We start from the raw sequence: 15,594 nt of genomic DNA, 5'->3' as shown, positions 1-15,594 counted from the left end.
ATTGATTTTTGCCAAACTCTAGTATTTGTAACCAACTTATGGTTTCAATTCAGCCATGAATTGAAAAGTAGACTCACAACCCAATTTGCTTTTCCTGATAAATTTATTGTCATCAAATTGGGTGTGTGATCTATGGTTAAACTCGTTCTCACCCTTGATCAAGTGCAGGCCAAGAACAATAATCCATAACATTCAGACCTTCATCACTGCCAGAGTTCTGCTAGAGAGGTTGTCAAGAATGTTGTCTGTAATTGGAATACACTCATCCCTGCTTTGATTGCAGAATGAGTTATTAAATCATTCAACAGGACAGAGGCTGCTCAGCTAACAGTTAAGACACTGTTCATATATATCAGCCAATGGTAGTAGAGGCAGTTAACTTTTATTTATTATTTTCCTCTTTTCATCTTTTCCATGTAACTTTAAGATTTCTCATGTATGTCTACTATTTTTCCAATGTGATTTTTACAAAAGCTAATCTATCATACTCTACTTGTTTTGTTTATAAGCCCTCAACTAGCCCATATATATTTTCATTCTTTTTGCAGACTCCCTTGAGCCCTATTCATGGCTGCTCAAATTTGTTTCAAAGATAAAATGTCCTCTTCAATCATTTAGAATTGAACATGAGAAGTCCTCTAAATTTTCTTCCTGTTCCTCATAGCAAGTTACCCTGTTTTCCTAGAGAACCTTTTTTTCCATTGATATGTGCGATTTTTGAAGACAGTTGATGATTTTTCTCACTGTGCTCATCTTTACACAGTGGACTGTGGTTAAACATGAGCTATAGTTATCCCAAGAATGGGATAAGCATCGTCATGAAATTTTTGAATCCAGAATGAAAAAAAAAAAGATGACATTTACTGTACTTATGTATTAGTTTACAGACATCCCCCAAACCTAGCAAAGTGGGTAAGCCATCCCTTGACAATCAGAGAGTACTTCGATTCTGATAGTCCTTCACTGAGTCTGAAAAAACACAGGGTGGGCACAAGCTCTTCTGGTAACCAGCTTTCCACTTAGCATGGCCCAGACTCTAGGAATAAGCAAAGGCAGGAGACGGCCAATCATGTTCTCCCTTCATGCCAATCACCCCAACCGCTATGGCCTCCAGTGCTTCGGTGGCTTCCAGGTGGCAGAGGGCACCATATGCCCCATGGTCTTTCTCACCTCTAGCTCTCCTATTGTTGCTGAGTTAGGAGACCTTAGAGGAGTTTTATTAGCAACTTCTCTGATTACTTCTCAGGCAGCTGCTGTTTCTCAGGAATGGAGTCTGATTTATACTACTTCCTGATAACTATATTCCCTGATGTTTCTCGTATGTGGATGGCAGTCCCAATGCTGGTGGAGGTTGATCTCTGTTTTTACTTCCATTCATCATTTAAATAAAAATCTGAGAGCTGGAGATGCTATGTGCCTATGCTGGTTTTGCTATTCTTCTCTGGAAGTCTTTATTGTTTATGTTAATTTTTATTATATATTTTTTAATTAATTTTTATTTTTGTACATATTTTATGCTAACTTTAAAAAATATATATGCAAGTCTTTCTTTAAAACCTCATTAAAGAAGGAAAAGCAAGAATATTCAACTCAAATTTTTAAAAATATAATTTTAATTGGGTGTCACCTTGAGGCAAATTTGATCTGTTTCATAATAAGCTGAAGAAAGTTTATAGGTAATCTTTATCTTAGATCTTTTAGGAAAGCATGAAATATGCTATGTGAATTTTAAAATACTATTTGAATGAAAACATTTCATCTCTGACTTTCGAAGGAGAAGCCAAGCAAAATAGTGGGAAGTGTGGAAGAGAAAATTATATTCAAATTAGATAAACAGATAAAATCAAATGCAAGTCTGAAGTTTCAGCTGACCTTTGGGCTTTCACAAAATGATCTTCCTTCCCTTCCTTCCTTTTTCTTTTCTCTCTCCCTTTCCCTCCTCCTCTCTATCCCCTTCCCTCTCTCTCTGTTTCTATCTCTATCTCTATCATCTCTCTCTTTCTTTTTTCTTCTACAGGGATTCCTAGAGAACCATTGGTTCTGGCAAATCACCTGTGATGCATGTAGTCGACTTCATAAGCCACCATGATTCCCTCATGTAGATACTACTCCAGAACCTTAGTATATTAGTTTCCAATTAATGATGTAACAAATTACCATAAACTTAGTGGCTTAAAACACACAAATTAATTATCTTATAGTTCCTGAGGTCAGATGTCCTAAATGGTTATTATGGGGCTAAAATCAAGGACAACATTCCCATTGGAGGCTTTAGGGGAGAATCCATTCCTTGCTTTTTTCATCTTCTGTAGGCCGCCCTCATTTCTTAGCTCTTGGCTACAGCACTTTAACCTCAGATTCCATCATCAGTCTTCTCAACTCTTTCTCGTATGAGGAAGCTTGTGATTACATGAGGCCCAACTGGATATTCCAGGATAATCTTTCTGTCTCAAGATATCTTTAACTTAAACACACTGCAAAGTCTCTTTTGTCATATAAAGTAAGATATTCACAAGTTCAAAAGATTAGGACATGGACATCCTTGGGGGATTGTTATTTTGCCCATGACGCTTGCTCTCTTATGCATATCTTATGTTGTCACTTCTGTGTTTGTATGGGATTTTTTTGCAAACAGTGTTACCAGGAGAAAGAAGCTTCTAAACTTCTGCTTCAGTTTCGTGTACATATGCAGTGATTTCTGGAGCAAACTATGACCATGGAGTATTGATCATCTGCTTGCCATAATGTAAAAAATATCAAGAAAATCCAAGCAGTCAAATATTCTTGGTATAAAAAAAAATCAGAGACCTTTCTTATGAATATAGTAAAAATTTTCTTTTTTGGGCTAAGTAAATGCAAAAATTACCCTTATACTTGATGGGCAGGAATCTGGGAATAGAGCTCAAAATCTTGGATATAAAAGGGGACATTCATTACGTAGAGCAGAAGGGATTCTGAAGCTTGTGGATTAATTATTATTTTACATAATAATTATTTTACATAATATAATAATAATGTGAATATTAATCTGATCATCTACTCTTCTATTTTATGATATCAAAAGACTAACTGCAAGTTACTATTGGTTCTTCTGATCAGTCTCTACCAGTCCTTTGTAATACAGATCATGCATCCCATATGGGACCTCACATTGACCACATCTTATTGTTGGCTTCTGTAGAAAATTGATTCTTCTTCCCCTTCTCTACTTTTCCTTCAATCTGGTCTTATTTAAATAGGTGAATTGTCACTTTATTTAAGGATAATAACTCTCTTTGAATATGATGATACAATTATGGTCATCCAGTAATTTACATTTTCTATAAGGTTTTATGTCCTGAGGCAACTGTGACTGCAGAAGTCTTGATGTTGAAAATGTCAGTATGGTAGGTCTTAAAGATGGGTGAAGAAAAAAAAAAAAAGAAAGCTGTAATCTCAGTTAATTAAATTTGTCAACGACTTTAGATTGAATTTAACCACACCAGGTGCAATATAAAGCATAATAGCTTTACATTGGTGGTAAAACAAAATGTTTTCAGAAGAGACTAAAAAGACATATCAGACTATACTATGAGAATAAAACAACATCATTTTACTAATGATAATAGTATTAAGATCACAAAAAAATTAAGACATATCTCACTGGTCAGATCCAACAATTTGAGATGTTTCCTTATGCAACAGACGAAGTTTAACTCTAAGAAATTATCCTGTGCAGAAGGTTCTGACTCCAGGCTAGATGGAGTAAACACACTTTATTCTGTGACATTCTCCCACTGAACAGAACCATAAACTCTGGACAGAATGCATAAAGCACTCTCTGAGGACTCTGAAAAGTAAATGATAGCAGGCATATTAAGAAAACAACCCACACCTTGATGTAATATGACAATAGCAGTGAGCTTCTCATTTTTTTCCTTTAGGATCATTCTGCCTGGACTCAAAAATAGCCAAAACCCAGAAGTAGACATAGAGCAGGTGGAGATGAAAAAAGCTCTGATAGAATTCCTTTGCTACAGACCCAAGGGCAGGCCACAAGACTCCTAAGTGTCATAAAGAATGGGGGAAATTCCTCCTTTCTTTCTTTTCTTTGCTACCCCAGCTCTCAGACAATACCATGACGGCATGTTAGAGGCAAAGATGATGGCAGCAGTGGCTCTACGGGAACCACCCTAAGGGAAGAGAATTCACTCTGACCAGAGGAGATGTGGTCGTAAGAGTGTGGGTCAATCCCTAGTGCTGTTTTTTTCTCTGTTCTTGCGATTCTTGATCCTAATGTAGATGCAGTCATGGGAATTGTGAAACTGAAAAGAGAAAACAAAGCTCTAGTTTGCTGGCTAAAGTACTGGGGAAGTGGGAGGGAGACCTGGAATCAAGAAAGTTTCAGAGAGATTGCAGAAGGGAAGGAGATGAAGAAGTCAATGCAATACTGTTGTTTATGAACTCTTAGGTTTATCTGAGAGTTGATCATGAGTGTATCTAACCTTAAATACCATACTGTAAGCTTTGAGAACTTCTTTAAAGCAAGGGTTCCCAACCCCCAGGCCGAGGACCACCCCTGCCCCATCCGTGGAAAAACCGTCTTCCATGAAACCGGTCCCTGGTGCCAAAAGGGTTGGGAACTGCTGCTTTAAAGGAGAGGCAACCAGCCAGGTCTCAGCCTGGCCACCAGGTTGTCCATGTAGAACAGCCCGAGTAGCACTGCAAAGGTGTAGGAAAATAAATGGGTATTGAAACTACAGCTGAAAGAAGGTGGATCAGAAATTGCAGACTAAAACTAACTAGGTAAACTGCCTGCTAAAACAAACAATCAAAAAATCAACAGCCTCCTCGAGATTTAAACAAGACCCACGGGGCTTCCCTGGTGGCACAGTGGTTGAGAGTCCGCCCGCCGATTCAGGGGACACGGGTTCGTGCCCCGGTCTGGGAAGATCCCACGTGCCGCGCAGCGGCTGGGCCCGTGAGCCATGGCCGCTGAGCCTGCGCGTCCAGAGCCTGTGCTCCGCAACGGGAGAGGCCACAACAGTGAGAGGCCCGCGTAGCACACACAAAAAAATTTAAAAAAAAGAAAGAAAAACTACACAAGGAATGCAGAGGAGAGCAAAAATCAGTTTAAAAAATTGTTGGTAAATATATAGTCATGTCTCACTTGGAACTATCTGTGTTCATCATCTTTCAGGGTGTAAAAGCATGGGCTTTTAGGCATATTTTGGTTCAGATCTAGTATCTGCCACTTACTAGTTAGTTGATCAGAGGTGATGCACTACACTTCAGTCCTTGGCACACAGTAAGTCCTCCATAAATGGTAGGTAATGGTAGGTGCAGAAGGGGGTGGTGATAGCAAAAGTAGGTAGGACCTTTAGAGACCCAGCACCCCGGTAGTCTGTGTGCTGTTGACTCAGCTCCTACATGTATGCGTCTTGCTCCTTCTTTCTTCTCCTCTCTTATTTTATTGTCCTTTCTTCAGATCCTTCAGGATCCTGGACTGCGACTTGCCTGTTTGGGGGATGAGCCCGGGTTCCATGGTTTAGCAACACCAGCATCATAGAGAGACAGCGCTCCGTGCTGAGGATTCAGTAATCCATTTGGTTCTCACCAGGACACCATGATGTAAATAGTTTTCTCTCAATCTCACTAGTTATGAACAGTGTCAACGTACCAAAGAATGATGTCTAACCAACTGCCAATCTCACACTGTCCTTTCTGTACTAGACTCTTCCCGAGAGAATCCAAATGGATGGCATTCCCCTCGTTGCGATTTTTGAGGTAGATTCCGGTCCCTCTGAGTTTTAGGAGGTCGCTTTCTCTAGCAGAGCTAACATATAGCAGAACTGACTTGAGTTTTCCCCTTCAGTTTCCATCCGCAATGAGCACTTGGTGGAAATTCTAAAAGGCAGTGAAATGATTAAAAGTCAGTAGAAATTATCCAACGATGAGAACATTCCTTTTCATTAAGAGTAGACTGATTTCATGCTCTAATTCGGATTGTCAGGAAGTTCCCAGAGGATCCGTCAGAGGATTGTTTAAACCTAACAGGCTCTGTTTGCCTCATTCCCTCAAGTCCTCAGTGTTTTGGCAATCCATGCATTAGAAACCTTTATACATCTGCTTCTTTGGATGGATTTTGCAGAGACATCCAGGACTATCTCAGGGAAGGGAGAAGAGCAGCTCTGAGTGCAAGGGGCACCACCCTACCAGGCAGCACCCTCTGGGGAAGAACCTTCCTTAGCCTCCCGCTGTAATCCATGCTGTGTCTGATCTCAGGACTTTCCCTTTAGAAAGAATCTCCTTACACTGCCCTGCATCCCCTGTGTTGCTACTTAAGCCCACTTCCTCTGGGAGAGGGAAAACAGCTGGTCACCCTTCTCTGTGTCATTATCCCTCAGGAAAGCGGGCACTTGTTGCTGGCATGTTTAATATATGTTGAGGTCACTGAAGCTGCCAGGATACTTGTTGAAGGGTGTGTGTGTGTCTTTGCCTTCCATTATTCCAAGATGACACTGCTGAAGAGTTGCTCTGCATGTGTCAGGAGGGCCGAAACAACTGACTTGTGAACTTAGAAAATGTGTATTTTGGGCTTCCCTGGTGGCGCAGTGGTTGGGAGTCCGCCTGCCGATGCAGGGGACATGGGTTCGTGCCCCGGTCCGGGAGGATCCCACATGCCGCGGAGCGGCTGGGCCCGTGAGCCATGGCCGCTGAGCCTGAAAGTCTGGAGCCTGTGCTCCGCAACGGAAGGGGCCACAACAGTGAGAGGCCCACGTACTGCAAAAAACAAAACAAACCAAAAAAACAACAACAAAAAAAGAAAATGTGTATTTTATCCTTAGGCTGTCTGTAGAATCTGTTGCTGTTTAGAGCTCTGCCTCCTGACTTTGCGCAATCACCTAGTGCCTCTGCTCAAACACTCTCCTCCTGTTCTCTGCCCTGTCCTCTTCCCAATACCTCTCAGATCGCTGAATCCTGGCGCCTCTGTCTTCCTTGCTTTCCAAGCATGGCTGAGTCATGCCACATTATCTGAAAGAGCTTCCCTGGTCCTCATCACATTTCCTTACCCTGCCTGGCTTGACTGCTTTCTGCACAAGCTGCTTTCAAATCCTGGGGCCACGCAGTTTCCAATCTGTCCAAATTCATGGGCTGTTCTTTTATTATTTTTATTTTTAATTTTTTTTAGATTTATTTTTCATTGAAGTATAGTTGATGTACAATGTCGTGTTTATCTCTACTGTACAGCAGAGTGACTCACTTATACACGTATATGCATTCTTTTTTATATTCTTTTCCATTATGGTTTATCACAGAATATTGAATGTAGTTCCCTGTGCTATACAGTAGGCCCTTGTTGTTTATCCATTCTATATACAGTAGTTTGCATCTACTAACCCCAAACTCCCAGTCCATCCCTCCCCCACCCTCCTTCCCCCTTGGTAACCACAATTCTGTTCTCTATGTCTGTGAGTCTGTGTCTTTTTCGTAGACAGGTTCATTTGTGCCTTACTTTAGATTCCACATATAAGTGATGGGTATCATATGGTATTTTGTCTTTCTCATCTGACTTACTTCACTTAGCATGATAATCTCTAGTTCCATCCATGTTGCTGCAAATGGCATTATTTCATTCTTTTTTATGGCTGAGTAATATTCCGTTGTATATATGTACCACATGTTCTTTATCCATTCACCTGTTGATAGACATTTAGGTTGTTTCCGTGTCCTGGCTATTGTGAATAATGCTGCTATGAACATAGGGGTGCACGTTCTTGAGTTATGGTGACTGTCCCCACACATAATTTTAGCCACCAATCTTACCTTAAACTTTGAAATCTAGCCACTAACCTTATCTTAGACATTTTGCTCTTTTCCAACAGTGGCCCTCAAACTTGAGTATGCATTTGGATTACTTGTGGAACTCTGGGAAAATAGAAATGAATAAGCACCATCTCAGACCAGCCGAATCCAAATGATCAGAAAAGAGCTCCACATGGTGGTCTGTTAAGAAAAATTTCCCTCTCCGGTTCTGAAGTGGCCAGTGGTTAAGTGGTTTTTAACTCTCTCTGGACAGTGGTGGTCCCCAAGCTTAAATGTGCTTCAGAATCACCCGCACAGCTTGAGCAAATACACATCGCTGGGCCCCAAGCCCAGAGACTTGCTTTAGCGGGTCTAGGATAGAGCCAGAGTATCTGTTTTTCCAACAAGTTTCCAGCTGATATACATGCTCCAGGATCACACTTTGAGAATCAGTCCTATAAAGAATCTTTTTTTTTTTTCTGATTGGTTTATGGAGTTAGTAATCTGTACAAGGACAAAGAGAATATAGGAGTCGGAGAAATATTTCCTTCCAAGTGAAGATATCTGATCAATGGGGTGACTATTCAAGGAAGCAAAGATGATAACTGTGACATAGGTTTAACATACACACTGCTATATATAAAATAAATAATCAACAAGGACCTACTGTACAGCACAGGGAACTCTACTCAGTATTTTATAATAACCTATATGAGAAAAGAATCTGAAAAATAATGGATACATATATGTGTATAACTGAATCACTTTGCTGTATGCCTGAAACTCACACAACATTGTGAAACGACTATACTCCAATATAAAATAAAAGTTAAATTTTTTAAAAAGTTGAATTAAAATAAAATAAATAAAATTAAAATAAATTAATAAAATAAATAAAATAAAAATAAAAAGGTAAAAGGCCTAACCTGGGAGGCACACAGACAGACTTTATGTTTGTGTGAAAAAATTTAGTGGCCATCTGTTGATTTTTTGGCCTGCCTGCCATCACATCTTCTGTCTTGTGTTAAAACAAACCAAAAAAACCCCCCCGAAACCTCTCTTATCAAGAACCTGCTCCACGTAGTTAGAGTGGAAATAACTCCCCCTCCTTCACCTCCATTGTGGGGTGAACACATGACCTCGACCTAGCTCCGCATCATTCTACATTCCCCTGTCCACAGTGTTTGGATTACAGATGGATATATCACTCAAGCTGGCCAATGAGCGCTCTCTCTGGATCGTGCTGGGATTCCCAGCAAAGAGGCATTCTTTCCTCCTGAAATCACAGATTTGCCACCTTATAGAAAGAGCCTTTTCAGGGGGTGGGGGAACAGAGAAAAGCAGAGCTGAAAGGAGAGAAAAAGCTGAAGGAGAGAGAGAGAAATTGGCCAAGAAAGAGCAGGAGACCAAGTCCTCTACCCGAACACCTACCCAGCCCTGCACCAAGCTGCTCTGTAATGCTTCTCAGCTACACAGCCAGTGCATTTTGTTTTTATTTCAGCTATTTTTGCATTGAATTTTTATCATCTCCATCCCTAAGAGTTCTTCCCAATCCAGTGCACCCTCCCAGATGTCTACCATCTTAAGGAAAGGCCCATCCCATAATAATTGGGACTTTATACCACGCCAAGATCGAATGCGTTTGAGTGACATTATGTCACATAAAAGGATCCTCTTGATCAAATTATGTTCTTCTCTTAGAAATACATTTCACACATTAGCGTACTTAAGGGCCTGAGAAGTTTTGAAGTAAATAAACCTTTTAAGTTTTGCAATCCAGCATTCCCCTATTACATTTGATCATAGAGACGTGTGTGTGTGTATAACTGGCTACCCAGAATCCGTAGCTTTCATTGTGCTTCTGTGATGAGGTCATTTTATATGGTCCATAGATGAAGTATTATTCTTATGTATAAACCATTCCTCCAAAAATCACATTATACCTGTTACAGAAGAAATCCTATGTGAAATGCAAAGACATGTGGCCCCTTTCCTGGAAGCATTGTTCTCTATATAAACAGCACTACGTTTAGCTTAGACTATGAAAGATTACGTGGCATGATCAAAGTTAGGAGGAAAAGAAGTCTTCCTTTGACTTGGGAAGAGACCCTGCCTCTTCTTACAGCTGGTCTCTCTTTTTGGTAGCAGTCTCAGAGTGTGACCTCAAAGTCTCTGCAGTGGAGTGGAGCATCTCTCACCCTGGTTCTCTGTAAAACTGCAGAGAAGAGCATGCGGACCTGGGGGTTATCACTTTTTATTGAGGAAGAAGTGCGTAGAGTGAAGTTAGGAGAAAGTCTGACCAGAGGCTCACACCCTCTCTGCCTCACATCCCTGCTGGTCCAAGACCAATTCTCTGATTCCCTTGGTTGCTTTCAAAACAAATGGGAAAATAATTCTGTTAGAAAAAAAATATTGAACGTAGTTCCCTGTGCTATACGGTAGGCCCCACACTCTGGCGTGGTCAGGGTCTATCTTTTAGCAACTCACAGAAAATCTTTCAAGGCTGGATTCCTGAGTGATGTTCTTTAACTCTCATCAACTCTGCCAGGCCCCCCGCGCCCCGGGGGCTATAAGCAAGCACTGAGCTTCTCTCTACACTTCTCGTACTGTAGCCTCCACCGAGCCTCAAGGGCTGGTACTTCTGTTCAGCTTTTTCTGTTCAACCAAGTTTTACTCAGTAAGCACCGCTAAGGCTACTGCTTTCCACCATCTCGGCTGTCGCATCCCCGAGCACCAAAAACTGACCAGAGTTCACACATGGCCCAAACCTCATGTAATGGTGTGGCACCATGGGGAGAGATGCCCCTCTCCCTTTCATTTGTGTGACTATATCCCCCTTCAAAGAGATCCCAGAGCAGCACTGCGTTTGACTGATCTCTTGAAGAGATTGTAGTGAAATAACTCAGTGAAAGAATTTTTTGTTAGAATGGGAGGACGTGAGTTCTATGGAGTTGGAACTGGAACACAGATTCACGTGACTGAAACTGAGCTGTGAGTTCTCCAAAGATGTTCCTCGGTCCTCATTAAAATGGGTTTCTGGATCCCCCAGCTCCCTGCCTACATATGACTGAGGCTCGTACGTGAGCTGGAACACCTACTATGAGGTCATTAAAGTGAAACAACAAAGATAGCAAAGGAAATAAAGAGGCTATCCGGACAAAACTATAATTCAAAAAGATACATGCACCCCTGTGTTCATAGCAGCCCTATTCACAATAGCCAAGACATGGGAACAACCCAAATGTGCATAGACAGATGAATGGACAAAGAAGATGTGGCACATATACACAATGGAATACTATTCAGCCATAAAAAAGAATGATAATGCCATTTAGAGCAATATGGGTGCAACTAAATATTATCATACTAAGTGAAGTAAGTCAGAAAGAGGAAGACTAATACCATATGAGAGCAGTTATGTGGGAAATCTAAACTATGACACAAACGAACTTATCTACAAAGCAGAAACAGACTCACAGACATAGAGAGCAGACTGGTGGTTTCCAAGAGGGAGGGGTTGGAGGGGAGAGAAGGATTGGGAGTTCGAGGTTAGTAGATGCGAACTATTGTAGAATGGATAAACAACAAGGGCCTACTGTAGAGCACAGGGAACTATACTCAATATCCTGTGATAAAACCATAATGGAAAAGAATATAAAAAAGAATGTATATATATATATATATATATATATACTTGTAACTGAATCACTCTGCTGTACAGCAGAAATTAACACAACACTGTAAATCAATTATACTTCAGTTTTTTCAAAAAGAAGATATTGATAATATTTCATACATTTTCAGGGCCTGGCAGTCATAGATACATGCAGCTACCCCTTATCTCCTTCCATGTCCGAGTTTGGAAAACATTTTCTAGAAAGGGGCAAATAGTAAATATTTTAGGTCTTACAAGCCATAGAGTCCGCGTTGGAGTCCCAAAGCAGCCATAGGCAACCTGTAAATAAATGCACAAGTCTGTATTCCAACAAAACTTTGCGAAAACAAGGGGCAGACTGGATTTGGTCTGTAGGCTGTAGTTTGCCAACCTCTGTTCTGCAATGATAGAAATGCTTCAAGATCTTCCTACTTCGAAGTGTTAATCCGATGCTTCTAATTCATTTTCCTGATATACATATAGAAGAAAAGCATTCGATTGATATTTTCTTTTGTCGTTGCTGTTCTTGGTCTTCCGTTAAAATGTTCGATGCTTTGTCACTAGGAGCTGTTGAAACACGCCTTTTAGCTCCCACGCTGCACTTAATTTGGAAGCCTGAGACACAAGCTGTCTGGGAAATGTTTATTTAACTCATTCTTATTGTCAGAGCTGTCCACCTCTTTTGCAAGTAGGGAAGATGAACACAGCCCGAACCCTACCTGCTGTGCACATGAGAAGGTAGCAGAGGTACCCGATTCCTTCAGTTCTGAAACGCCTATCATTTCCTTCACCCCAACCCATCCCCGAGAACAGCTCTAAGGCCCAAGTGTATTCTGTGTCCACTTCATGGAGCTGAGTCAAGACGGTACCATAAAAACTTCTTTGCCTTCTGGTCTATCTCCTTCTTTCCTCTCCCTCCCTCTAGTTCCACACTTTTCTAACTATCACTTAGACAAGTAGCTAAAAATCTCTGCCTATTTTAAATGAACTTATCTTGGTTAAGAAAGATATATGAAGAAGTAAATGCAGGTACATTACAGATTCATATAAGAGGATCTCAAGGTTGGAGAAATCTTTCCTTTTCTATTTCGAGAATGAGTTAGACAGCCTTGCAATCATCCAGAGAACCCGTGTGGAACACGAAGCATGCGCCAGGCCTGTGCCAGGTGTTTTACCTGGTTACTGGACTCAGACGCTGTTAGATTTCGCTGCCTGAAACACCACCCAGAGCTCAGTAAATCAGAACGACAAACACCATTTTCATGATTGTATGCCCTATTAAAAGGCAAAAATGGGTTTATATGCAAACATATTCCCCTGATAACTCCGCTAGTGAAACAACAAGAAGGACATTTAAAAGTGAAAACTCTCAACAAGAAATCAAGAACGTAATTTCATTAAGAAATGAAGTCATACAGTATGATTTTTTTTTTAAGTTTTCCCAAGTATCCATTGAAGGGGAGAGAAGGCTGGAAGGGCATAAGAACATCCCTGAGAGTTCCCATCACCAATTTTCCAGGTTTCTGTGGTCTGGGGCCTCTGCTGGGCCGGCTGCGCGGCTCCCTCTACAGGGTCCTCACCCTGTAGCCTTCCAGCCTGGGCTTGCTCACCCGGTGACGGAAGGATCCCGACAGCAGAAAGCAAGTCCCATGGGTAAGCACTTTCAAGCCTCAGTATGCATCACTTTTGAACTTGTCGCATAGGCTAAAGCAAGTCCCTGGCCGAGGGTTAGAGAACTAGACTTCACCCCTTGTGGGCAAACTCACATTGCAAGGGGGCCTGCATACAGGGAAGCAGGAACACATTGGGGCCATTACCGTAACAACGTCTTGTAGCCAACCAGCCTTGGAACGAGTATGCATCCCTCTTCGTTGTATTTCTTCCTAAAAAAGAATTAGAAAAGGTCTCTGCAGCCCCACATGCCCTATTACAACTGACAGAAGCAAATGAGAAGGCTGGCTGCCCCATTGCCAGGCTGTGGATGCTGCCATCCAGAGTCTTTACTGAATGGCTCCGCAAATTATACTTGGCTAGAATTATGGCTTTCTACCTAGAATAGCTGTTTCATTGGAAAAACAATGAATAAAAAGTAATAGAAAAAAATATATCCTTCCTGGCACTTACTGTGGGCCCCAGAATTATCACGTCTAAGAGATGAACCCATTATTTGGAGAATATTCTTTTCTTCCTTCTAGACGTTGGTTACAATAGGAGAAAAAAATCCTCCAGTGTCCAGTGAAAAACAGCACACCACATGACCAGAAACCCTGGGTAGGAATTTTCAAATGCACATAGTTGTGAAGATAATGTCGTGAACACAAAGTCATTATTCCTCAGTGTATTTTTTAACAGATACGCTGTATCCTAGAGAACTGAAGAGCCAAGAATGGAATAAGATGGGTGTCACCCCTGACATGAGGGATAAGTGGAAATTGTATTGTGGGAATTGGGAGTGTAGCTGAGAAACACTGAGCTTGCAATGTCCAAAGCCTAGCGGCTGTATTCATTATAATTACAGTCCGTTTTCCACATCTGCAGGTTTCCCCTCTGCATGTTTTGTGTCTGCGGATACAGAGAGTGAAACGTATTTATTGTACTCTGCCATTTTATGCAATTTATTTTAATTTTTCTGTAAAGCTATTTCTTTATGTGGACCATTTTTAAAGTCTTTATTGAATTTGTTACAATATTGCTTCTGTTTTATTTTTCCGTGTCTTGGCCCCGAGGCATGTGGGATCTTAGCTCCCCGACCAGGGATCGAACCCACACCTCCTGCACTGGAAAGCGAAGTCTTCACCACTGGACCACCAGGGGGAAGTCCCTGGGCTCTGCCGTTTTATGTAAGAGACTTGAGCATCCGTGGAGTTTGGTATCCCTGGGATCTCCTGGAACCAATCCCCTGCAGATACTGAGGGACAAGTGTACAACGTTTGAGCCTCTTCCGAAACCCCAGATTCTAACTTCTTGCTGCAACCAGGCATTCTAGGTAGGTTTCTAGTGCTTCTTAGTCCTAGTTAGTATAGTTAGATGACCACAAAACAAACAAACGTAAACAAACGTAAACAAACAAAATAAATACCTCTATAGTCAGGATTTGGGGGAAGGGAGGGAGGGTGAGAGGTGCTGTGAATATGGGCCCCTTTGTCAGTCATGGGCCATGCAGGAAGGAAGAAATCACTTTCCAGCTCTCACACCGGCCGTTGAAGAGCTGAGAGGCCAAACCAAGGAAGAGAGACAGCGAGAGATGAACAGCATCAGGAAGCCACGCCCACCCCAGGGACAGAGAGAACGTAGGAGGAGGCCAGCAGCTAGAGACATGCATTTGGGAACTAGAGTCACACTGCGCCCTTCAGTGGGAGCCGGAGCCCCACAGCTGCTGGTGGAGATGCTGCAGCAGTAGCAGTTGGAGGTGCTGTGTCCTCCTCTTTCTGGGTGATGCCCCATGGGCAGGTCGTGGGGGGGAAAGCTGCTACAAGGAGTCTCCAGCTGCCCCACCGGGGGATTCTCCGGGGTGCCTACACCCTTCCCACAGGCCGGGCTGCTCTACAGCTTTGCCTGAGCCTGTGGGCTACTAGAGACAGGATTCTCCATCAGCTAGGCCAAGATGCTCTCAGAGCTGTACCACCGTTTGAGGTTATCCTTGGAAGGAGTGGGCTGAGGTGAGTTTCCATCACTACAGTTATGGAAGGGTAGGTTAGATTTAAAGCATCAGATTTGGGGAGAACTCATCGGATGATATTTGAGGTCCTTTTGGACCCAGCAGTAAGATTTTGATTTTGATGACTTGTATGTTTAGATCATACAATTTCATGCCTGAAAAATATCTTAGACGTTAATGCAGAATCTCAGTGTTGAAACCTCGAAGAAGGAAGTCTATGAGGCTTGGAGTATGTATGTTTGGTTGAATAGCTAGAATTTTTATTATTTTAAGAGAAAGTAGATTATTTATTGAGATTAAGTTGCTTTCTAGTTAGGATATTTTATATGATGATTTTTTAATAAAAAAACCTCTAGTATAGCAGATAAAGATGAAAGTAGCATTGCACGAACATCAGCCAGTTTTGCCTACAGCTCTTGACCTAGTGGTTGGTTGGCGGTGTGTACAGTAGGGTCTTTGCCCAGCCATATCAAACAACCATAAAGTTGCAAAGCTC

The 15,594-nt window shown here is 41.7% G+C and overlaps 1 protein-coding gene across 23 annotated transcripts in view; it reads left to right on the top strand.

Annotated features, from left to right (window-relative positions):
* The window catches only part of C9H7orf25 (chromosome 9 C7orf25 homolog), a 422,474-nt gene that overhangs the window by 229,256 nt on the left and 177,624 nt on the right, over positions 1-15,594 (top strand). For 17 of the 23 annotated variants that reach the window (XR_010842308.1, XR_010842303.1, XR_010842300.1 and 14 more), the window contains 3 exons: positions 5,468-5,610; positions 12,960-13,093; positions 13,636-14,426. The gene's annotated coding sequence lies outside the window, so the exon portion shown is untranslated. Of the gene's footprint in view, positions 1-5,467; positions 5,932-12,959; positions 13,094-13,635; positions 14,427-15,594 lie in introns of those variants that run through there. The other 6 variants (XR_010842301.1, XR_010842319.1, XR_010842304.1 and 3 more) reach the window with 5 other exon arrangements.

Source organism: Kogia breviceps, chromosome 9, assembly GCF_026419965.1.
Source record: "Kogia breviceps isolate mKogBre1 chromosome 9, mKogBre1 haplotype 1, whole genome shotgun sequence".
Classification (NCBI taxonomy): Eukaryota; Metazoa; Chordata; class Mammalia; order Artiodactyla; family Physeteridae; genus Kogia; species Kogia breviceps.
The sequence above is the reverse complement of the archived record's forward strand: the minus strand, read 5'-3'. Positions and strand labels throughout refer to the sequence as shown.